The 24,814-nt window shown below is 39.3% G+C and overlaps 1 protein-coding gene across 1 annotated transcript in view; it reads left to right on the forward strand.

The window, feature by feature from the left end:
- The window catches only part of LOC138064231 (uncharacterized), a 63,689-nt gene extending 40,997 nt beyond the window's left edge, over window positions 1–22,692 (forward strand). Inside the window, exons 10-13 of the mRNA XM_068925907.1 lie at window positions 305–387; window positions 879–988; window positions 1,089–1,208; window positions 22,513–22,692. The gene's annotated coding sequence lies outside the window, so the exon portion shown is untranslated. The remainder of the gene's footprint in view (window positions 1–304; window positions 388–878; window positions 989–1,088; window positions 1,209–22,512) is intronic.
- Window positions 22,693–24,814: the final 2,122 nt, after the last annotated feature.

The raw sequence follows: 24,814 nt of genomic DNA on the forward strand, positions 1-24,814 counted from the left end.
CCAAAAACAAGCTCTGGGTCTTTTGTAAACAGCATTAGTTGGTTGACTCATTGTAAACGGATCCTGCTTGGGTAACGCTACTTCTCCTTGCTAATATATTGGCAGTTATGCACCAAGAGAGCTTGGGAAAAGCTTGTATTTCATCTAGAATGCCTTTATTTTTTTCAGATTTTTCAAGTGTTGTAAATATGTTTTGCACTGTACCCGTTACTCCCTGGTTAGGAATGTGCTGGTTCTTTGTGCAGCCCTTTCATACTGAGAGAGAAATTAAATGTGCTATTTTATTTTTCCTGTGTTTGACGAGTGTTAACAAGTCCAGCATTTGAGAAAATCCAAACCAAATCAGGCTCTGTTGCTGTCGCTGCTAAGTTAAGGAGAAGCCACCTGGTGAGTAAAGTTCACTGGGGCTTGATTTCTTTGTGTGATTGAAAGAAAGAAAAAGAGAGAGGCTCACATGCATACACATGGCAGTAAATCCCATTGAATCCCATTCAGGAAATCAAATCATAATAATATGCATGCACATTTATGTGTACATATGTATATGGGTAGGCATGTGTTCCAGGTTCCACTCAGTGGGAGCTCTAAGGCATAATTAATTCAAATTTCAAAAAGGGGAAGAGACATACTTAAAATTAGAGGCGACTCTGCGTGCAAAATGCACAGCCAGTTTTTTCCAAGTTAGATGTATTTGAATCACAAGTGTGTTTTTATCCCTTTTTTATTTAGAGCTGCAGTGTCAGGTCAGCTCCCGTTGGAGCTGTTTTCATGTGATCGCTCTGTTTATTTGAGGACTCTTAGCATGATTTAGAGGGCTTGAATTGCTGTTGTTACAGTCTCATCTTTAATGGCGTTGTCTTGTTTCAATTTTCTCATAGTTCAAAAGAAAAGGTGGGAGAAGCAAATGATCGCAAAACAATAGAGCCTATCATATTGGAATGAAAAAGGGATTCATTTCTGTATCATATACCCAAGCAGTTATGCTCAGGTTTGTTTTCTGGAAGCAAAACAAATTACTGCACAACCTTTCCCCCCCTTTGTTAGCCTATCGTTCCCCTTTTTAATTGTTTATTTATTACTTTTAATAGAGATCAAGGATCGAATTGAAAACTCAGCTCCAGTAGCCTGTCCAGACAAGAGATTTAACCTTGGTGGTTCTTACAATTTTGACAGCTGCGATGGGACAGTTTGCATTTCCCACGTTCTGAGTAAGCAAAACTTGTTTTCCTCCCTCTATTTTATAGACTCACATTTCACTGCAAGCCTTATGTGTGCATACAGGCTTATGATGATGAGCAAGCTTGTAGGGCAGTAAGATCATAAGCTTGGAGGTGGGTTTTTTTTTTTTTCCCTCCTTTACCAGGGTTCATACAACTGCTGCTCAGTTTGCTGCTGTTTCCTATCTGTGAAATAGTAAAATAATAACACTAATAGAACTGAACAGTATTTTACTGCTGTGGGACTGCTTCCACACTGCCTGGAAAAAAGGAACATTGTAGTTTATTATTGTGAAATCATGTGAGGCTACTGCAGGGAAATCTAGATTATTTCCATAGTAATTACTGGTTTCTGGCACCATAGCTATAAATAATTATGCTAGTACTACGTAAACTACCTGACTTTTTCTTAAAATGACTATTTCCAGTTTAGTTACTATATTCCTCTATTAATCATGTCTTCTAACCAACATTTGGTGTTTCAGAAGAGATCTATTTAATCAGAAATGCGGTTTTATATGCACCTTATATTATTTAAGCTAGATAAAGGATAATGAGACTTCCTGACACTTTTTCGTTATGCTCTGCAAAGAGAGATGCAGTTTGCAACTCAATGATTCCCTTAAAGCCGTTCATACTCTGGGTGCGATTCAGCTCGTAATTTTAGTCGTGTAAAAGAAAGATATCCAGTATTGGTCATCCAGTTACTGGAAAAAAGAGACGTGTATTTCCCAAAGGAGATCGATTTTCAGTGTTTCTATGCCCTGGTTATGACTGGAGCCAGAATAATTAGCCCGGAATAGACAGCTAACTCTGTTTGGAGGGGAATGCCACTTTCTGTGTGTCCCACTTGGTGTGACTGAAGCAGCACTCAACTCTTAACAGCTTTAGGAGGGCTAAGTGTGACCTTCACCAGCTTAGGATGAGCTAAACTCACACCTTCGTGACGCCTTTATCCTAATATAAGCTTTTTATTTCCCCTTACTCTGACATCCAGAGCCCATAAAATATTTTTCTTGTCTAGCTACAACTTCTGATAAAGAGCACATGAGGATATCAGTTTGCTCAGTTGGTCAGCAGTGGCTAGTCAACTGTAAAGCTATTTACACAATATCTTAGGGGTCTGTTCTCAGATCAGTGCACAAACAGAATTCCCATTAACTGTAATAGAAGTTATGTGCAGGCATGGAAGTAAAGAAACTCCCTAATTAGAAAGAATGAAAGATCAGACTGCTGTAGTTCTGAAAAGCGGTGGTGCCTAGGGTTACTTCGAAATAAAATGAACATTGGGACTAAAAATGAGACATTAAACTCTCATAAAATGAGGCAGAAGGAACTTAAATTTGGAGTATTTTGCAGCCGTACATGCAGCCTCTTCATGAAGATATGTGCGGATTTGTTTATCTTGCTGCAAATACCTACTTTATGAACATCTACTTTACAAGGTGTATTTGGAAAAAACAAACAAACCAACCCATGGACCTGAATATATCTTCTATGGTAAAAGAAAGAACACTTGGAGATTTTTGTTTGGATCTTGGGAGTTCCTGGCCTGTTGACTGTACTCTGTTGTCAACCTAGAAAACCTTACTTCGAAGACCATACTAGAAGACTGTATTAATTTTGTCTAAATTAATCTTCTGTGTGTATGGGTGACCAGAATTGTTTTTCAGATGAGGGTCTCACCAGTGCTTTGTAGATTAATAATGTCAATACTTCCCTTGCTCTGCTAGAATATTTTTTGAAATACCCTAGATTTTAACCTACTTTATTTCATAGCCACTTTATATTGGTAGCTTATAGTCATTCTGTGCTTGAATAAACACTTACATCTCTTTTTTTCTTCATCTACTTAAAACAGATGAGCCTGCAGGTTATAGCAGAAATTCTTGTTATTCTCTAAATGAATGACCTTGACTTCTGTATCCCTTTTCTTTAGATAATCAGTCCTCAGCGTAATCCAGTTTGTTTGCGATCCTCTTGCGCAGTGATGAATGGCTGCTATTTTCATCCTCTTTGGGGGATGTGTTCCAGTATGGAATATATGGCACGCAATATTGTACCAGTATTATTAGCGGAACTATTAAATGAAACCAGTCCTGTGACTGATCCTTTAGACCTGCCCTGGTTAGCTTGTCCTGCTCAGGTAGCTCCCTTTCAAACAACCTACGGACGTTTCCCTTTAAGCGGTATCTCAGTGTTCTTACAAGTCTTGCCTCCCTCCCCAGAGTTTCTGTTTTCATGAATAATTATCCACGCGGTTCTGTATTGCATCAGTTTGGACACTGCTGAATTTGCTTATGACCTGTCAAAAGTTTCCACTGAGGTGTTTGAAATGATTAGACTATCAGCAAAATGTCATTTTTGGATATGGGCTGCTCACTAACTCTTTACTGAAAATATTAATGTGAACATTGATTATTTGAATATTTAAAATCTGAACTATTGGTTATATTGCTATGTTCTTTCACTATATGAAATTCTTAGAAGCATGTTCTGTGGAAATCTTACTACTACGCATCTGAAAAGTCTCTTCATACATATTCAACGATAGCTGCTTAAGCTATTCTGTTTCAGTACATGCAACTGCACGAAACTTGTTCTGTGGTGCTAAAATGTCTAGACTGTCTGCAGAAAGCACCAAACAAACCATCTAGAAACAGTCAAGTGACATTTTCATTAAAAATTATCTATGAATGCTTGTGAATAATTTCAGCAGAATTAATTTCACTACTTTTGAGTGAATTATTAGGAATAATGTAATAATGAGTTTACCTCTGTAGAAAAGCTTCAGTGTTTTTATATATAGCACTAATTATGATTTGAACAAAGTTCTAATTTTTCGCACAATTTCACTAGGGTTTCTTTTTCCCCTTTCATCTACATGCCTAAAATGTTCAGGATGTCAAAAGAAGTTAAGTGCGTAAAGCTTTGTCTGAATAGTATCTGCTGCAGAGAGTTTGTGGTGAATGGCTTACCAATATTCCCTTAAATTTATCTTAAAGTTTGGAAACTGTCAGGCTTCAAAACAATAATGAGTGATGATTTTGAATGAAGTTGATTATGTATTCCTATGGGGGTGTGGAGACAGAAGATTAATCTGAACCAAATTGACTGTGGAAGATGATGAAGGCAAAGAAACCAAGTTTTTCAGATGAATTAAATGGCTTATCCTGGCAAAAATAAATCCTAGAGCCTGACAGGAAAGGGAAATGTGACAAACTGATGGCTAGGGACTTTTTTTACGAGAGCATAGGAGGGGAATCATTTTGCTTAATTGAGATCCCATCTCCTTCAGCTGCTTTGGGTTAATATGACTTTCTATGGGGACCTTTAAGTTAGCACAATGCTTGTTGTCTACCTTTGCTCTAAATCTTTTTCTGCGGGTTGTCTTTGACTTTATTAAGGCCAATTTGATCTGGAAGTAAAGAATATTAAATTGAGGGACTTGTGTTTGGGAAATTTTGCAAAGAAGATCCTAAATCCTGACTTATACTTTGACCTCAGAAGCAGCTGAGTGATAAACAGAGGGGATGGACTTCAGGATTCAGCTGGAGACAAAGATGACATAATTTCTTTTGCAGAAAGCTTCCGAGAAAGGGTTAGTGTTGGGAGAACTGGGTAATTGGAGTGGTACTAAGCTCTTGTGGTAGTTTTTTAAAGAAAATGCCTTTATTTTAGCAGTCTTTTGACAATAAGAGTAGAATTGCTAGTCAAAGCATTTGCCTTTTTTTATTTGTTACATAATCAAATGGTTATGACTTAAATCTGTCCACCACTAATATCAGTCCTGTATCTGTAGTGGACACGGCTTCCTAAATGCTTGAATCTGCTTTCTCTGCTGCTGAATAGAAAGATCTTTAAAAAATAGATTATTCCCAAGGGAGGAAAGTAATCTTCAGTTTTCAGAGAAAACAGTTCTCAGATCATTAAAACTGCATTCCTTGAACCACCAACGAGTGTTTGCTTTGGTTGCTCTCATATAAAACTTTTGTAGCCAAACCTAGAAGTCATGCCTATCTGGGGAATCTTAACACATTCCTGGCACATACCCAGAGTCTTTAGCGATGCAGAGAGTGGCCGGAGAAAAATAGATTGTCAGGAGGAGGAGGAGGAGGAGGAGCTATTCAAGCATCCAAGGGGAAGAAATAAAGAGTAAAACAACGTTTTCTGCTTTATACGCTTTGATCATATCACATCTTCTGTATTTCATTAGAGGGTGGAACTATCTTCATTTATCAGTTTATGATTCGTTTAGAAAAACTTATCCACTGTATTCCCTTAGACTCCATGGTCAACAAGGGGAGCAATAGGTAAATTCCCCACGAGCCTGAACTCTGAACACTGTACTTCAGACACCTATTTAAATAGTCTGAACTTTTTGAGAACTCAGCCTTCCCTGCCTTTTTCCCCTTACTCTGCAGCAGCAGGGCAGGACCTATAACTTCACTGCTAGCCATTATTTCTAGTCCTTTACACTTTACAAGCTAATGTGTTTCTGGGATTTCACCCGCCCTGATCTCGCTAACTGCTCTGAGCAAACACTGCTTGCTCCATGCTGCTCATGGCACTTTTAATGCTATATGACATTAACATGTCTTAGCCTTTGCAAGGTTTGGTTTTGCTCTTTACTTTTCTGAGGTGTGACATTGTTGAAGGGAAAGCTATGAAAAAGACTTTTTCTAGCTGTTGCAGGGCTCTTCTGTAGTACAGAAGTTTCTCTATTTTTTCTGCCTTGATCAGAACATTTGATAATTATCTCCTGTAAAAGATTTTAGAAATTGCTGCTAATTTAATCAAGTGGCATATCTGCATTTAGAGCCTTCATTGCAATGGATATCTCTGTAAACACATAAAAGAGGTAGGTAATAAATAAAAAAACTGATTGCCTTCAGAAGAACTGAAGGAAATGATTTTGTCCTGGATCCTCTCTAGCAAGCTTTGCCTTATGATTCTCACACTGCATTGATGTAGTCCTGGCCCAGCAAAGTCGGAGCAGTGCCTGTCCTTACTTAAGGCCCTGCAGAGTATTATGTCAGCCATAAACTACTTTGGTAGTACCAGAGCACTCCCACAGTGCCACACCTCAGTACACCTTTTAACATCTTTTTACCAAATAATTGGCAGAGGCTCTGTCTGTTGTAGTTCACTTTAGTCGAAGACTTCTCCAGGCGGTGGCAAGTCTTTGCTGTTTCCTTGGCTGCACGCTGGCTGATGCTCCTTCCAGCCCCCTGCGTTGAGCGCAAACACTGACTTAGGCTTTTATCGTCCCTTGTTGCGCTGCTCAGGCCGCCAGAACCATCCAGGCTAAGATTACCCTTTCAACCCTTTCTTGCCTAGGCCTTTCAATCACCTCATCTCAGTGATGCTCCTTTTTTTCAAGCATTGGTTTCACTCTGTGAGACAGTGCAAAAGCAAAACTATTTAGCAGGTGTGTACTGAATATGTTCTCAGATGCCTTGCTGTGAGGGCTCAAAAAGCTCCAAACTTGATCAGCGCCCGCTGACCAGACCAGACCGGTGCCTAGGATTAGGCAGGGCGCAAGGCCAGGATGCTGGTTGGGCAGTGGCACCATCACCAACCTTTGCAGCACCCAGCTGCCTGTGCCGGGCACTCACCTTAGTCTCAGCCGCAGTCACTGTGCCTCGTATTTCATGAATTATTCAGCATATGTGGCCCTTACAGCCTGGCATGGTGGTTCCTGTCTTTTCTCATGTTTATACTGCTTCTGTAATCTTTTCTATTCCTCCTTTTTTCCTGTTTTTCCTCATATTTATGCCGCTTCTATAATCTTTTCTATCCCTCTTTTTTTTGTCTCAGTTTACATGACAGATGTTTAATGTGACTAAACTGATCAGCTCCTAATCTTTCAACATGCAAAGAGTATTACCTTTATCCCTGAGCCCTGACTGCAGTTATAGGAAACTGCTGTCTCTACTGCTTTCTCTGTAGGTTCTTTAATGTAGTTTTCTATACAAAAAAAAAAAATAGAGGATCTGTCACTTGGGCTGCACAACATGCGCTCTTCTGGGTCATCAACGCTTTGGACTTCAGGAGTGACAAGGAGCAGCAGCAATCTTTTCTCCCATACGTGAACAAGCCACTTCTGGCAGGTTTTTTGAAGAATTCATCGTTTCCACCTACAGAAAGCACAGTCGAGTACGTTTTGGCACACTGAGAAGTAAAGGCTCTAAGTCTTTACAACTTGCTATGTTAGGAGAGACTGGCTGTGTTAGGGATCGGCACCCTGACGCCAGCTGCGAGGGGAGTAAAGGAGTAACCGTTCATTGGCTTGGTTCCGTAATGAGTGAATGATTCTTAGTCCTCCGCTCAGATGCAAACAGAAGTTTGGTCCAAGGTAGGAAGAAAGGACTGAAACTTTACCCCTGAATTTATTTGTTCTTGTAGAGTTTGTAAGCAAGTGGAAATCACATTGTATAAAGGAAAATGTTAGGAATCTGGCTCGCTGTTTTAGCATTCATCTACAACATATATATGAATCTTTAGGCACTTCTAAACATACTGGCCTCATTTGCAGACTTATCGAAGAAAATAGCTGTATTTTTACTCATTTTCCTGTTTGCCGTATGTGTTGAAAAGCCATCAAGATTTTTCCTTGATGAAAGTTAGTTTTGCGTGTATTTTCAGATGCTGCCGTTTCTAAAACATTGCATTTTGTGAATCTAGTGGGAGAGATTAGCCAAAAGAGTTATCCTGAGTACCACATCCACACACAGAGAATATGATTCTTTTCCAAGTGCAGGAATTTCTTGTTACAAGTGTGTATTAGAAATAGTGGAGAAAAATAAAGACTACGTAGTATGTATTTAAAAGATTTATATTGATAGTAGGTCTTTGTTTAAATGATCTATATGATCTTATTTTACCTGTATACATTCTTTCTGTCTGCTAGACTAAAAGTTGTGGGGGATTTTGGCCTGATTATAGACAAGGCATTATAAGGAACTGGTCAGAAGTATCATCAAGTACTGCTTTCATACGAACTACTAATTCTCCACTGATTCACCACAGGGAATCAGTCTGGCACACAAAACTTCTAATAACTATGTTAGGCTGCAACTGTGCACTAAGTGCATAACCTTTTGGTAAAATTGGCCCATGGTTTCATATTGTATTTGTAAGGTAAGCAGCAGGTTAAAAGATACAGAAGTCTGAAACAGTTTGTTCTAGCTGGAGATTTTGTATCCACTAAACGCATAATCAACCCTGTATAGCTATGCAATTGCTATTAGGGCATGGTAGCTTCACTGGCAGCTCAAGCTTGGAAAAACATACGTTTTATTATTGCAAAAATCTGGCCAAGATTTTGCCAGTTCCCTTCTCATTTCTGGTGTTTCAGTCAGGGTAAGAGGATCCCCTATAGTTCTGCTTCCTTCTAAACAGTGGGCACTTCTCAAGGACGAATGATGGATTTCGTAACGAAGATCAAGGCAGGCCATGGGAATAAGGGGTTTGCAACACCTAACGTTCAGGCCCAACTTAGCCTGCTTCATGGGAAGACGTTGGGGAAAGGGAAGAAATTGGCATAAAATATTGAAAGTGTCGGCAAAAATTGTAAAAGTACAATTCTTCCAATACCAAAACAATATAATGAATCGGTGAGAGCTAGCAGTGGTCAATGGCAAAATAGTACCTGTATTTAAAAACTATGGGGTGAAGGATGTATGTAGAGAGGAACAGAAAGTGCTCTGTCTAATGCAGAAGTTTTAATTCAGTACCATGTAAAATCTTAGAACAGATTTTTGTAGAAAAGTGTAATTAAGGGCAGGGAGGCAAATGGAAAGAATAAAATACAATGTAGTTTTATCAAAGGTAGATTGTGTGAGACTAATTTAATATTTTTTTTTGATAAGATAACTGACTTCTTTGACGAGGTTAATGCAGTGGACCTAATCTATCTGAATTTAAGTAAAGTGTTTCCTACAGTGTTCTATAGTAAATTATTATGTAGGATGGAGATGATGGCAATTAGTATGGGAATGATGAGGGAGGGAGAAACTAAAAGGGAAACTGCAAGAGCGTGTACTCTAGAGGAGAATTATCAGGGTGGTGACTAGGGATTTTCTTTAAAATATTCTGGATATTCTGCTCGGTATGGTGATTTCAGACCGAATAGTAGACAAGTGCAAGTACTTGAAACATACTGAAGATGCAGGCTACAAGGTTTCTGACAGTAAACTAAGGTGAGGTAGCATTTACAGAGGGGACAGGGCTGGGGAGCAGGAGTAGAAAGGAATAAGAAGCCTTGTTGCATGGCAGGCTCCCTGCCCTGGCCCTATGCAGGGCTGTGCAGGGGGTGTTTGGCGACCCTCAGCTTTGCTCCCCGGAGCCATGCACCTTCCTGTGTCCTCTGGTGTCCTCTCAAGCACTGCAGCGCTTACCAACCTGTTGCAACCCCAAAACACCCAAACAGGAGCTGAGTTGAAAGGATCGCAGCCTACTCACGCTCATGTAAGCTGCACTTAGAGCAAAAAAAAAAAAAAATTGAGACCCATTCAGGCTTTTCTCCTTTTTCAGATATGAAAGTTGTATTGGGCCTCTGCTTCTCCTCCGCTCTGCCTCTGGGGCAGAAATCTCTGACAAACAGTCAAATTCAAAAGAAAAACCCTGACCGGGAATCCCTCTGTGAAAAGTGTGGGCATGGATTCCCTGAGTACCCCCCTTGCTGAGGAAGATCATGTCATCGTATGGAAAGAACTGGGTGGCCTTTGAACTGAAGTAATAGAGATGGGAATGAAATTTAAGAGAGTGAAATGCCAAGCCATGCACTTGGGCACTAATAACGGGACTTCTCAATTTGAAGTGATGATGAAGCATAAGTATATCGATCATGGGATGACTAAGAGTTGCCAGGTTGATGTAGCTGTGAGAAGGATTAATGAGATTTTGGGGTGCAGGAAGAAAGGTATTTTCAGTAGACATAGCAAAGTAGCAGGACCGTGCTACAAAGTAAGATCTCATCTTACTGTTGTGTACAAATCTGGTCACTTATATTCCAAAGGACCTAAACCAGAAGGAGGATGAAGTCCTAAAATACTAGGAAAGTTGAAAATCTGTTGCGGGTGAAGGGATCAAAAGAACTTGTTGTGTCTAACCTACGAAACCAGACACTGGTGGTAGGGAGAGCGTGTGTTCATTTTACATACTTCTGGGAGGTCTATATCAAGGAGGAAAGAATACTTATTTAAATGAGAAGATAAGACAAGCACAGGGTGGAGAGTTATGAATTTGTCATAAATATGTTTAAACTAGAAATTAAAACATTTGTAACCATCGGAGTGCTAAAATCCTGAAATGATTTTCACACAGGAAAGCAGAACCTTGATAGTTTTAAGATAGACTTTGAAACACTCATTGAAAGGGATAAAGACACAATAAGGGTGATCTTTAAGTTAGAAATTAAAACTCGTGGTTTGTGAAAAAATCCAGATGCTTCAACATAAGTGCCTAAAACCATTGTAGGTGGTCTGCGTTATCTGCAGGATCTGCATGGGACTGGCATTGATAACACAGGGGATCCTCCCCCTTCTCAAGTGCCAGCTGGAAGCCACCAGTGTACTGGAGGGCACCTAAATGGCTCTGGGGACATTTTGGCACTTGTTTCCCGGTGGAATGAGATTTGCTGGTATCCTTAAAGAATTTTGAAGAGAAACTCGGTCACTGCTGATTGTCTGTGTTTGAGACATATTTACTCTAAGAATTTTTCTGATTCCCTGTGGCAGCAAGAAAGGACTTCTCTCTCTTTCTCTTCCCTACTCCATGTTCCCCGATACCTAATTTTGTTTCCAGGAGGATCTGTTTTTTCTCTTTTGTATCAGAGATTGGTCTTGGCCACAGACATGGAATGTGTTGATATTCCCAAGAGTGTTAAAAAAATTGCCCAGGGTTTAAGCGAGATTTCAAGAAAAGAAGGAATCTTTTCTCAAGTAAAATTAGCTGGCACCTTTGGGATTTCTTTGCCTTTCTTTGAAGCACAATGCTTCATATACTTGCTGTGTCATATGGGAATTTTATCAAGTGATATCCTGGCTATTCTGTGGACTGAGGAAAATGGTGGTGCTATTCCTTCTCTTGTGTCCTTCATCTGGCATGTTCTGCTCCTTCTTGCTGTTGATCCTTTGTAGTTTTTGGGGGAGTTGTTTTTTATTTTTTTAGTATCATGCTGAGAAATGCTTTTGCGTGTGGGGAGCAAGTGAGATGTAGATTCTAAGGACCCTTTTGGACTATGCTTGCAGACTACTGGGCTCAGTGACTAGGTAGTTTGAACCGGTCTGTGGTTCCAGGTGCATGAGGCATTTCATAGGTCACAGTTCTAGCATGGTATTTCCATACTCTGCTGTTGGTTGCCCCATAATCTGGTGGAGTCGATGAAAAACTGACAAAATAATTGACAAAAGGCAATTAGAATACCATACAAGGAAATACACTTCTCTCCTCATTAAAAATGAATTGTATTTAGTTGTGATTTGTGTTCTTTGTGATCCGAATCCAAATTCCTCGTGATTGTTATTACTTAGTAGTACTCATGGTGTCTTCAGTATATTTGTTGCCTCTGCTGTATTTTTCTGTAGAAAACAACTGCATAGTGTTCAGATCACTCCCTAGCCATGTGTGCACCCTAGTGCTGTGGACGTCTTGACATTTGCAGAGTCCAGATGTCCGTCTTCCTGGATGATGCTTTCAGCATCGACATAAAGGCATTCATTTCTCTTCTTTGACCTTGTTGGCAGATGTCTGCATTTGTGTCTCAGGATCATGTAGACTCCCTACCTCATGTCATTGTCAATCTCTTGATTTCATCTGATGTGTCATTCGCTGCATCCTGCCTGTTGTCAATACACTAGAGAAATTCGTTAAAAGGGTGGAATTCACATAACATATCCCAAGCTTGTGCCCAGAGCGGTTTAGGCCAGAGAAGCTGGTGGAGCAAAAAAGCTACCAGACTACACTGCCCATAGGCTGAAACTTCTGAGACCTTGGTTTATAAAAGTGGGCTCTTGCCCCTTTGCATCGTTAATGCCCAGTTGTCCACGTTCAGGAGAGGCCTTTGCTTCTTCTCTTCCTATCCTGCCTCCCTGCTCCTATCTTCATCCATATGTTTTAGAAACAGAAGGGGTTGTCTCCCACATACAAAATAGCCATTTCCCGTATAACTGTTCCATGACACAAGTACATTAAGTAGGGGTTATGCAAATAAAGTGATTGCATCGAAGATGCAGTGGTCTAAACCACAGCACCATATGTCTCATTGATATAATACTTCATTCTGGTGATGTGAATGCAGTTTCTGAATCAGAATGAAAAATTATAGCTTCTCTAATGCATAGTGAGGTTACACATTTCATCATGAGTGCACAGAGGTCATGTGAGCTCTATGTTTATGTTCCAGCATGTTATATCTGGACGCACTCCCTTGCTAATAAAAAATGGAATATATCAACATGACTGCCACCAATCTGAGTCTAAAACTGATACAGTTTGTTTTTGCTTGTAGAGTTTATGCTCTTGCTCTAGTGTTGAAAGAGCTAACCAGGGATGATTTATAACTGTGAAAAATAGCATTACCAAATACAAAAGATATAAACTGTTTTTACATACGGTCACCTGGCAAGAGGGAAAAGTGTAATGAGACTGGGTTTTATTTCTTTGAGTCTTAAATTATTGCCTTTCAAGAATCTTAAATATGTCAAAACACCAAAGACAGGAAATTTAGAAGTAGAGTTACTTAGATTTACTTGCCCAATAATTGCCTGGAAATTACTCTGGAACCTTGGAAGATTTGTGCAAAAAGAATCCGTAAGATTCCCCTTTGTCGGCAGTGTTAGCAATGATACTGCAGTAACCTTCTTCACCTTTCTCTATCTCTGCTCGGAGCAGAATTGAAAAGGCACAAAAGTCAATGGAACATAGCATATTAACATGAAAAAAAAAAATCTGGTTTGCATTCAAGTAGAAATTGAGATTAGGCCTTGTTAGTCAGGACTAGTCATTCCGTCCTTTTTCACAGCATCTTTTTTATGATGTATGTATCTAGGCCCTCTCTGATATTACATGAAGCAGAATTAGCTGCAATAAGCTTTAATTCTCATTTTAACTTTCTGTAGTTTCTCTCCCTTAATTTCCCTCTTGCAAAACTAGGCTGGACTCTCCTAAACCCATTCAAGTTAATCTTGGCTGAGACTAAAGTGTTGCGTTAAAAACTCATTTTTTGATCCCAAGATCATCTCATAGATACCACATTATGATCGCTGAAAATTTTTATTGTAATGGAACTTGACACATTCTAAACACCAGTGTAATAACATATTTTACTACTTCCAGTTTCACTGGGTTTTCAAATATTAGCAGTGAATTAACTTCAGAAGTTTTCTTCTGCAAGGACTCTGGTATTATTTGTTCCATAACGTAATGCACAGGCCACATTTTTTAAGGTCGTTTTATGCCACAAGTAAGTGCAATTTATATATAATAAAAAATCTACTCCTTATTTTTCTTAATAGTCAACTTAATAATGGGTGAGGGGAATTTTTGTCATAGAGGCCAGAAGTATGATGTCAGCTAATGCAGGCATTTTAGCGGTACCCCATTTATTATACACAACTCTCCTGAATGACAGAAAAAATGTGCAAGAAGTAATGCCTAATGATTCACCTGTGCAGCACCTGAGAAATATTTTAATGTTGGCTGGCAACAATGTCAGCAGGAAACAAGGAAAACATGCATGAACAATGACGTTTTCAAACATGCCAAACTGTTGGAAAGTACTGTATAATTTTGACTCTGCTCACAAGCATGAAGAGTGATGGAAAATGCTGTTCTTCTTTCAGTATGGCCCTCTCTAAATGCTTCTGATTTGTAACACCATTGCTGTAGCATTACACTCATTTTGCTATATCTTAAACTGATTTATAACATTTGCAAGAGCCTGATCTATTCACAGAAAAATGATCACAGCAAGCAAATATAAGGCAAATCCAATATGAACTTCCCAGACCTATTAATTTGCTGAGTAGGTTTGGATGCTTTCCTAATTACTACTTAATGTTTTGCAAAAGTCATCAAAACCTGCTATTACATCTGTTGAGTCCATGATTGGACAGATTTAATTTTAAGATACAAAGTGAATGTGCGAATGCGTGTTATTTCAATCTACCTTTTCTGTAAGACAGGTCAAGGCTGCCAACTTTTTTTTTTTTTAGTTTTGCGAGGTTTCTTGGCTTTCTTTACTGTCTTAATGCCAGACATGCATTAAAAGTGACATCTATCCTTGATCTTTCTATGTGGTTTTATTGAGAGTTCAGAATATTTTTCATTTATGTTATTCATTAATCAGTTAGTCTTATTTGGATATATTTATCATCTTGCAAATATCCTATTTTTTTGTTTTTAAAGCACTTGTGTTAGCCTAAGTACGGATGAGCCAAAGACTCACTTGGCCAATTGGCAAAAGCCAGAGAAAAAAGAATAAAATAAGCGTATAAAAGGAAAACTAAATTGAGTGATTTATGTTTGCTGTCGCAGAATTCACCTTAGACTCAGATATGGCTTAACTGATTCTTGTCAACATGTGCTATATTATTTCAGGAGTCATTATTGTGCATGATTAAGATTCAGGGTATTTTTGTGTGTGTAATACAACGGAAGCAATCATACCTTGTTAGAAAAGGAACGCAGATTTAGACTATTAATTGAAAAGGTAAAGAAGTGGAAAATTCCTGCTGCTATATTCTGGCACGGTTTTTCCTGGACCTCAAGCTACAAGTTTATGAGCAGCTAAGGGAGGATCTCTTTGGCTGCAGAAGACTTGCAAGGTAGGAGAAGGGAGATGCTGCAGAGGAAGATTGGTTGGTTTGCTTATATTTAAACCAGCTCAGGTCTAAAGAGCTCTGCGACCCACCCTTCCACTGCCTTCGTTCAGGAAATAATGATGCAAGTAAGGTAGAGGGTTCAAATACATTAGAGCAGCAGCTGTACAACCTAGATGTGCCCATGCACAGCTCCACCGCTGGAGCGCCGCAAGTGTGAGAGGGCAACCGGGGATCAAAGGTGAGCACTAGATATTGGAGCCGGCGCCCTTGGATGAGCCCTATGGAGTGTCCCTTGCATGTGGGCCGCCTTTCCTGGGTGCTGCCCTTCCTGCGGGGCCAGGAGCAGTCCTGGCAGCCACCCGCGGCACTGTGCTCCTGCATCGTCACTGCGCCGGGCTTCCCTGCTTCGTACTTTAGCATAACGAGTTAGCAGAGTTAGGCTGGCTTACCCCAGCTGTGCTTCAGGCCGTAGTCCATATAAATATGCCAGCCAGCATGATGAAGAGACCACTTTTGCTCAAACATGCACATACACTTTGCTTCAAATTCAGCAAGAGCGGAAAGAGTGCTGCAGAAGACCAGATTTCACTTTAAACACATGCACAGATGCAACTAAGTATTTTTGTTCTCAGCTTTGAAATTTACACAGTTTTACAATAATTAATGTTCAAGGGACAGAAGATCATCCAAAAAGTCCAATTTCATGAAACTCATCCTAAGCTCTAGCCTTGAGCTCTGCAGGTGTGTTTCCTAGGGGAAGGGAAAGCCCAGGGCTGGTACCACGATCTCTCTGGAAACAACAGAGGAGAGCTCTTGTTCGTTTTGATGAAAAGCTGTGACAGCAGAGCTGAGGTGAATCGAGTCTGATCATCTCTGCTTGTTTTTTAATACATGCTGCTCTTTTGCTGTGAAACTCAAAGACCATTTAAGCATATTATACCATTATGAAATTCTCCAGTGTTTAACTAAAAAACCAAAAGCGTTACTGCTTTTGGAGATCAGAAAAGATGTATAATAGACCATTATAAGTGGATTATTTGTATCATTAAGGAGGATTGTTATGCGTTTTTCAATGAGCAAACATAGTGGAAGAATGGGATTTGATGGTGAAAGAACGTTTGCTTAATAGTAATGCAGGTGTGCACTTGCAGAGAGATAGTTACTTTTACATGATGTTTTAGACAAAAGCATTTGAAGTTGATGTAAATGTCACACAAAGCATTTAGAAATGCATTATTTTTTTAGGCTAGCTGAAGGGAAATTTACACCTCTTAATTTTGCAATATACTTTTTTTTCCCTTCATAATAAGTTAAATTACTCCCAGAAAAAGATTTATGCAGTTGCCAGGTGCTTCTCTACATTTTTCAGTCAACATTCAGTATTTAAGCCATGACTTGAATGGACCACCTCTCCAGTATTATGAATGGTAATTTAATCTCCATCCTCAATCAACCATGAGCCCGGAAGCAAAGGTTGCCAATTATGTTGAATTGTACCAAACTATGCATAATTTTCTTTCAGACATACACTTCTCATTGCTTTAATTCTTACTTCTTTTGTCTTTGGCACAAGAGATGGTTTTTACTAATTCAAGTGTTTCAAAATGGAGAAAACCCTGCATGGATGGAATAAAATACAAGGATCGAAACAAGCAATTTAGCTATACTGCATAATATGCATCCTTTGTAGAAAGCAGACAGCTCGACCGTGCGCCTGTAATTCCCAGTGGGAGACAGGCATGTGAAAGGGATACGACACTTTGATTTAAAAATAATCTTAATCAGTTTTGTTTCTCAGTAAGCCTTGTATGTTTGGATTGAGGCAATCTCATTTCTTGAACACATTTTACTTATTACCTAGCTAGTTCAGCAGTAAACCTGCATTCCCCACTTTTCCATATAATTTGATTGGGATGTAAACTTGCCAGTAGATTCATATGGAACGTTATGAATTTCCAGGTGTTTACTGTGGGAGTATCAAGTGTAACTTTTAAGGATAAAAAAGACGATTTAAAAATTTGCTTTCTGTATAGACAATGATCCTTATAGAGAGACGTCACCCTTTCTTGTTAAGGTGATTAGTCCTCCATTACACTACCATGAAATATATGAAGATAATGGCAAGATACTTACTTCTCCAAAACATATTTATACACTTGGCAAATGTTGGATTAATTTTGCACTCATCAACTGTATAATGGTAAAGAGCTGCAAGACTTTATCTTGAAAAGCTGAAAATCTGTATAATTAACTGTCCTCAGGCAAATACCTGCCGCGACAGTTAAATGAATCTGTGCTAGCGAGCGGCTAGTGTAGCACAGAGAATTGTGCCATCAAATTAATACTGCAAATACTGAAATGATATATCTTACTCTTTCAACTGTTCAACAGTAGATGACGTTTTTCCTAGGGTATCAGATGGCAATGTTGTAACCCATAACACAGTTTACAGGAAATTCTGGCAAAGGTCGTTTACTTTTGTTTTCAGAAAGGAAACAGGGCGCATCTGTAAGAGTCATGTGTTAGCTTTTCAGGAATGCAACTTCAGTGAAATCCACAGCCGCAAGACCAATGGGTGTTGTATCATAAGGGCACAAGCAAACAAGATCAAAGCAGCGTCATGTTAACTGAAAGAACAAGACTTAATTGTCACAGTCAGCCATGAGCCACCTTTTACCCTGTAGTTCTCGTTCTTTTTTAGAGATTTTCAAAACAAATACCTAATTCAGGCCACTCAGGACCAGCCTTTTTCTCTAGACTTAGGTGCAAATATCTTTTTATGCTCTGGATGTGCAGGGCATTGTGCTATGATAGAAGTGGCTGTACCCTAATTTACATGTTGTTCAACACATACTAAACCCCTGTAAATAATATGATCATAGCTAAGTCATCTTGAACTTTGTCTCTGCGTATGAGTAAATAACTAATGATACTTCCCAGTTTGCTAAAAAGTATATTTTTATTTTTAAGACATTATAGTGTTCAGTGAATCTTTATTTTTTCTTTTAGCAACTTCTTCTCCGTTAAAGACTGTTAAGCCCTAGAAACTGGATCAGCTACATAGCAGACTCAGTAACAGTAAATGAAGTGCTGTAAGCTTACATCAGACTAATTAGTCTGAGGGATAAAATAGGGGGAGAAACTTTTCAGGTTGCTTTGTGAAAGGCAGTTTGCTTAATTAAGCCAACCACTAATTGTTAAATATTTTTCAGGCATTAACAGAGCTACGCTGAGTGTAATTAAATTTTGATTTTAGTGGTATTTGCAGGGATTAAAGTCACAATCTGCTGAGGCGCTGAGGTTAGTTAATATTCACTTCACTGCCACAGCTGTCCTCCATTACATTACAAAGGACAGGAAAAGAGACAGCAGAATAGGGTGAAGTAATGAGAAAGCTATTCATTCATTTGAACCAGCTCCGCACTGTACAGTCTTGTACAAATGGATCTGATCTGCATGACACACAACTAGGCATTAAATCCGATTTAATTTGATACAATAAAGGACAGCCTAAGCTCTAAATGCATTTTTATTTTTATACTTAGGCACTTTGCAATGTATCAAAAAATATAATCATATGATTATCATATGATTCCATTCAAGTGGTATTTCTAGACTTATTAGCTCTACAGGAGTCCACAAGGATTGTAAAGCAATTCCTGCTAAGCCGTTATTTGTCCCGTGTGTGTGTGAATGAACCCTTCACATTTCTGGATTGTGAATTTTTGTCCCCAGTGGAATATTTACTGGCAGGATCAATGTTTTGAAGGTTTAAATGTGGCTTTCTTTCGCATGTGAGTTGCATAAGGGGAGTCATGCAGATGGAGCAGATAACTCATCTCTCCAGACCCGAGGTAGGCCATAGCTGCCACACCAGGGAGGAATCAGTGCTGGTGGTTTTCAATGTTGACACTATTTCATTCACAGGGATGCCCTCCAGTAACTGCTAACATTGGGCTTGGGGTTGGGTTCAAGAAAATGCATCTTGCGAAGAAACGCCAAGGTTAGCAACCAACACACATCCCTATAAAATTATTCTTCTCCATCCCATGAAGTAGCTTGTATGCTCTTTACTGTATTACATCCTTCCTCTTGCTATTCCCCCAGAACCTGCAATCACCGTTATGTTCCTCAGCCTGCACCTTTAGAAACTGTCAGTATTAGCTTATAGGAATAAGGCCAATCTCTTTTTCCCTCTTAAGAACGTGGCAGACAGTCCCTAATTCTCTACCGGGGGTCACAGTAATCTCCTTTCTTTTCTTGTTGATGCAGAGGGTCCTCCTGGGGAACAGTTGTACCAGTGGGAGGTGGAATAGCTGTAAGTATGCCCTTATTTCCCATTGAGAGGTAGAGGTCATGCCAGTTACCGTAAGGTCTCTGAACTTAACGATATCTGGCCGTGCTTCAGCCACTCCATGGCCTAAAGTTGAAGGACAGCAAAGGAACCCCATGGCTGTCAAAACATTTGTCATCTTCATCCTTTTTCACTTTGCTGTTTCTGTTAATATTCCATTTTACTTCATTTTATTTTCTAATACTGTCTTCTGACATCTTGTATCTCACGTACCTCTTGCCATCTGCTCATCAATCAATTTCAGGTTGAGTGTCTAGGTAAACTTTTAAAATGCAAACGCGCAATGGCATGGTCTTCTTTACTGTAGTGTCCTCCATAATGTTCATTAGTCTAGTTCAAGTTTTCTAAGGGGGCTGTTTTTATAAATGCTAATGAGAACGTTATCACATAAAACTCTAACCCTGGGAGTATATGGTCATTCCCAAATGTTCAAGATTTTTACAGACTCTTTCAGGAATCTTTTTCCAACTGTAATTTCTAATTCACAGCATACTGAGAGATTAATTTGCTTTGTACTTTTACTGAACATCATTTTCTCCATCCGCTTAATTCATCTTGCGCCTGAATTTAGAAAAGAGTACTACATTTATATCATACAAACCTGTTATATTAGAGCTAGATGTTGTCAGAAATTGCATTTGTGTGCAGTGTAATGCAGCTCATTATATGCTTCAACTAAGTACTCAAGGAATAACTTGTTTGAATAAATTTATGGATGCAGGTAAGTTTTTGCAGGATCCTGGCCCGACACTGGAAGCCGCAAGTTCAGTAATATAGCCACGCTTTCAAACCAAATGGAAAGTGAAAAGAAATAGTGGAGATGACAGTACTTGTTCAAATAAATATTGCTGATAATTAGAACAAGGAGCATGGGAATTTATCCAAAAACATGAGAGGGAAATGGATTTATGTTTAGATATATTATATTTCAAAGTTTTCTCAAGTACAAAGGTCTCTCTTTAAAGAGGATCTTTTCACTAGCTATCTAACAAGTCATGTTGAAGAAAAACGAATATTAGAGAATATAATTCATACCAGAACTATATAACATAAGTAAATGAACAATAAAAATGATAAATTGGGCAATAGAAAAGATTACAGAAATAATGCTTTCACATATTGGGCATTCATTAAATTGACTTTCCAGGGTAATTACTTTAACATTTCTACCTCTGATTCAGCACAGGCTTTCGGATCATTAAACTAGATAGTAAATATTACAGAGATTCAGGACCAGCTCTTGCAGACCTGTTCCTGGAAATTCAAGAGCTACGTGAAAGGCTTTACTCAAGGCTGAGTCTCTTTTGTAGGTCCAAATCTTCTCGACTGGAAACTCAATTCTCTGAGGGCATTTTCCTGTCTTAGAAACTGTTCTTTTTATGTAGGCTAATAATCTTCAATCCTGTGTAAGAAGACGTAAAGGGCAATGTCTACACGTATAGGCTGAAATAATTTTAAATTGTATAGTAAAAGTAGTAACTGGTTAAACTGTAAGTATGATTCTCATTTATATTCTTGTTTTTGTGTGTTCTGATAACAGCTCGAGGCCTAAAGTGAGGGCTGAGTAAAGCATTGCAGTAATGCAAAGTGAGAAGAAACTCCTATTGTAAAGAACTTCCTAAAGTTTCTCTTCATGTGCTCTGGAGAATTTTCCAGATGTTAATAGGAAAACCAAGCTGGAAAAACGACTAGTTCCGAAGGCACCTAGAATTGTACGTGTGTATGCTTTCTGATTGCTGGCAGAGCTGGAATTTGCTACTAAATAGATCTGATTAGTAATTGTCTGTAAAAATTTTCTCTGGAAAATGTTGATGTTGCTGATATTTTTTCTAGGAAATGATTCTCCCCTGTAGTTATGACCCCATCTTCCTTAATGCAGCAGTCATCCTCTCTCACTGACTCATTCAACATACAGTGGGGGTGGTGTGCTGTAAAGACTTCAGAGATTTGCAGCTTGAAATTTAGTTTGTGGAAAGCACTCTGTACATTTTCAGTGTCTGTAAGGATAAAACAACAGAATTTATGCAGTCTTAAAGTAGCACTCTTTATTTATTTCTCTCTTAGGCTAATATTAGACTCCTCTTGTGGTAAGATAGTTTTCCTTTGGCCAGAGCTAGGCCATAACATAAACCCCACCCAGATCCCTCTTATGGGAAGTTTTTAGCTGGATTTACAGGTCTAGCAACTGGGCTGTTCAGGAAAAGCTCGGCTAAGAGCTTGAACTTTAGGATTACTCTCTATAAACCAATAAAGCAGAGCACACTACTTTTTGCTTATCTGCAAGGTGTTTTAAAACTTCCCAGACTAAAGATACTGACTCTGATATGACAGCCTGATGTTACCTCTCATAAAGGTACGCTATAAGAGAGTGCTGCTTACCACGTGACGGATGCCATTGCTTTGTACGGTGACAACTGAATGTCACTAAGCCAGAATACAGAGTAGTATGTCATACTGCAGCAGCTTCATTCTGGAGAAAAAAGTGGGTACCTGGTTGTTAAAAACTACTAATTTCACTATTAAAATTTAAGAAGGCTACCCTGTTGGAAGAACTGCTGCTTCTAACCGAGGCGCTGAACCAGGGATGTGTTAGACACATGCCTAACTTGAAATAAGAGAGACCTAATGGTGTCCAAAGGACAGTTTGGAAGCCTAAAGCTAAGGAGATCCTTAGAATTTTGCCAGAATGGAACTGCAAGGCCCAGTTATATTATCCAAGAGCAGATTTTCATGGAAATGTAGAGGGAGTGGGATAAAAGAAGTCTACTCAGAAGCGCCACAAGATGCATGGTTCTCTTCTTGTTACAGGGTGTTGTGCTCCTCATAAATCACTATCACAGCTCCTATCTAAGTCTATCCCTATCCAGATCCCTGATCATAAATAAAAAGTTAAGCATGTTAATATACTTTTGTAGGGTTAAGTAACCCCTTTTCAGTCAATTCAATTAGAAAATGATTCTCTTATTGATCTACTTTTAGAATTGCTTTCCCCTTTCCCCTCCCAATTTCATTAAATCAAAAATATATCCTATCAAGACTGAAAATTTCCAGTTTAACACAAGCATTTTGGAGATCTTCTTCTGTAGCTTAGTCTCCTCCACTTTTCTTTTAGAAGCTGTTTAATTTGGCGTGACTACACGGATACTGCCTGTGATGCCATCTGAAAGGATATTTGCAGACTGACTCACAGAAGCAACATGGAGTAAAGTAGTGCTTTGGATTGTATGACTATATATCAGATGATCAAGCTAGCATGTTTTAAGAAGGTGCCAGTCCTCAACTGGAAAATATCACGTATTGCTGGAAACATAGTAAGTGAACAAATGCAAGTATTTTTTCTCTACCAAAGGTAAGGAAAACTAAATTTTGCTGATATCACTTTGAATGTACTGTGTTTGCAATGGACTAGGAGGCCACTGACTGTCATTTACTGTCGCTCAGAAGAACGAAAAAGGAGCTGCTGCAGTTCGTTGTCCTGTAATCTGCAGCTGTGTTCCCACAAACATTTCTCTTAATGGCAGTGCCAGCGTTAGCACTTCCTTAGTCGCTTTTTCCTACCTAACGTAACCCTTGCTCATTACATAGCCCTACAGAGGTACCAGCACAACCGAGAAAGTACACTGGGTTGAAAATGAGCCACCAGAGGATATGGAGAATGAGGAAAGGCAGGAACAGTTCACTGGTGACAGCTTTGGGAGAAATGTCAATAAGATTCCAGGCTCAGTGTGGGTAAGAATGGAAAAATTTAGCCTATATGTGAACAAATTAATTTTTATTATGCCTATTGTATTTTTTGAAGCTTCAGCTGACATGTTCTTTGTGACATCTGTCTATCTATCTACCCATTCGTCTACCTATCTATCTATAAAATAATAGCATTTATAACTCATTCCACAAAAACTGTTCCGTTTCCTAATACAGTAGTCACAGTAGAAAAGTCATTTAATTCAAAACTCTGTGTAGATGAAGTAATGGTGACTGCGATAAAATACGTATTCAAGTCATATATATTTGCAAGACTTGGATATAGGACAACCAGGCCTTCGTCATGAGTCCGGTGTTTTTTCACATATAGCAATCTCTGCTTACCTAAACTCATGCAATAGTAGAAGAGCAGGCATCTAACCTTCCCCTCCAATCAAGAATAGATGTGAAGACGGGCTTTTTGTAATGCTTTTTCCACCTCGGTCCAGCCATTTCAGTTTGCTCCCAGCCAAAGAGGATTGCTGTGCTGGTAACACAGCATGTGCTGGAGGTATTACCCTTTTGTGGTATGGTGGTTTATTCCATTTTCAGCAGTTTGACAATTCCTCACTCCCTTTTGTTAGTGGTCTACTAGAATAAATAAATACATCTGCCTTTAACTTCAGTTGCTGGTAAAATAAAAATAGGTTGGGCTTATAGATTCATGCTGACAAAGCAATTTGTTCTAAATCGAGACCCACACCCCAAGTCATCAGAAGCGTACTGGCTGTGATTAAGTTGTATTTTATGACAGAGCGAGTGAGGAAAAGAAATGAAACTGATCTAAAATATTTATTTGTGTATGTAAAATGAATGCATATACTGATATTTGGTCAAGTCTCATAGCTAAAGATAATTTCTATTGCCCTTGCTGTCCCTCCGTGCAATGTAAATGGCTTGTTTGATCCAACCCACAGTGAGTTATGCAGAGCAGAATGCGTATCATAATATGATGCTTCCTCTCTGTTCATGCATATATTGATGAATACTGAAAGAGTCAACAGTGAAAGTATTTTCTCTATTTTGGTTACTCTATTTGGTGCAGAATTCAGTCCTCTTGTCTCATGCATTCAAGTAGTATTTGAATTTAGATCCCTAACGAAGCAGTCCTTTTGCACAATCAGTGGAGAGATGTATTTCTGGAGGGCTCCAGGAGATCTGATTTGACCATCTCCGGCTCTTAATCTCCTTAACTGAGGAGGACGGATTCTTCTTCAGGGAGCTGCCAGGACACCCAGCTTCTTTTCTCGGAGCAGGGGAGAAACTCCTTATGGGAACCACGTCTCTACGCAGTGGACTGGACCCCGCTCTTGAACGAACAGGTCAATCCATGTCTTAGATGCTATCAGGCTCTCTGCGTGCTCTGCTAGGGGAATTGAAGTAGCTACTCTGGGCTTCATTTTTAAGCTCTTCCCTTGAAACCAGAACACGGAGCCGAAAGCTGAGATTCTGCTCAACTGAGGAACATGTTTACATCCTGCCTTCCTCGCTCCCTCATATGAAGGCATTACCCCCGTTCTTGCTCACTCCTTCTGACTCATTTTTGCCCCCGAGAGAGGAGCTTACTCCAGATTTTAGGGAGAAAAAATACCGCTCTATGCTAAAGATTTAGAGGAGCAAAGCTGAAAATCTTGAAGGGAAGAGGGAGACACCCTTTGACCCTAGAAGGG

Source organism: Struthio camelus, chromosome W (assembly GCF_040807025.1).
Source record: "Struthio camelus isolate bStrCam1 chromosome W, bStrCam1.hap1, whole genome shotgun sequence".
Classification (NCBI taxonomy): domain Eukaryota; kingdom Metazoa; phylum Chordata; class Aves; order Struthioniformes; family Struthionidae; genus Struthio; species Struthio camelus.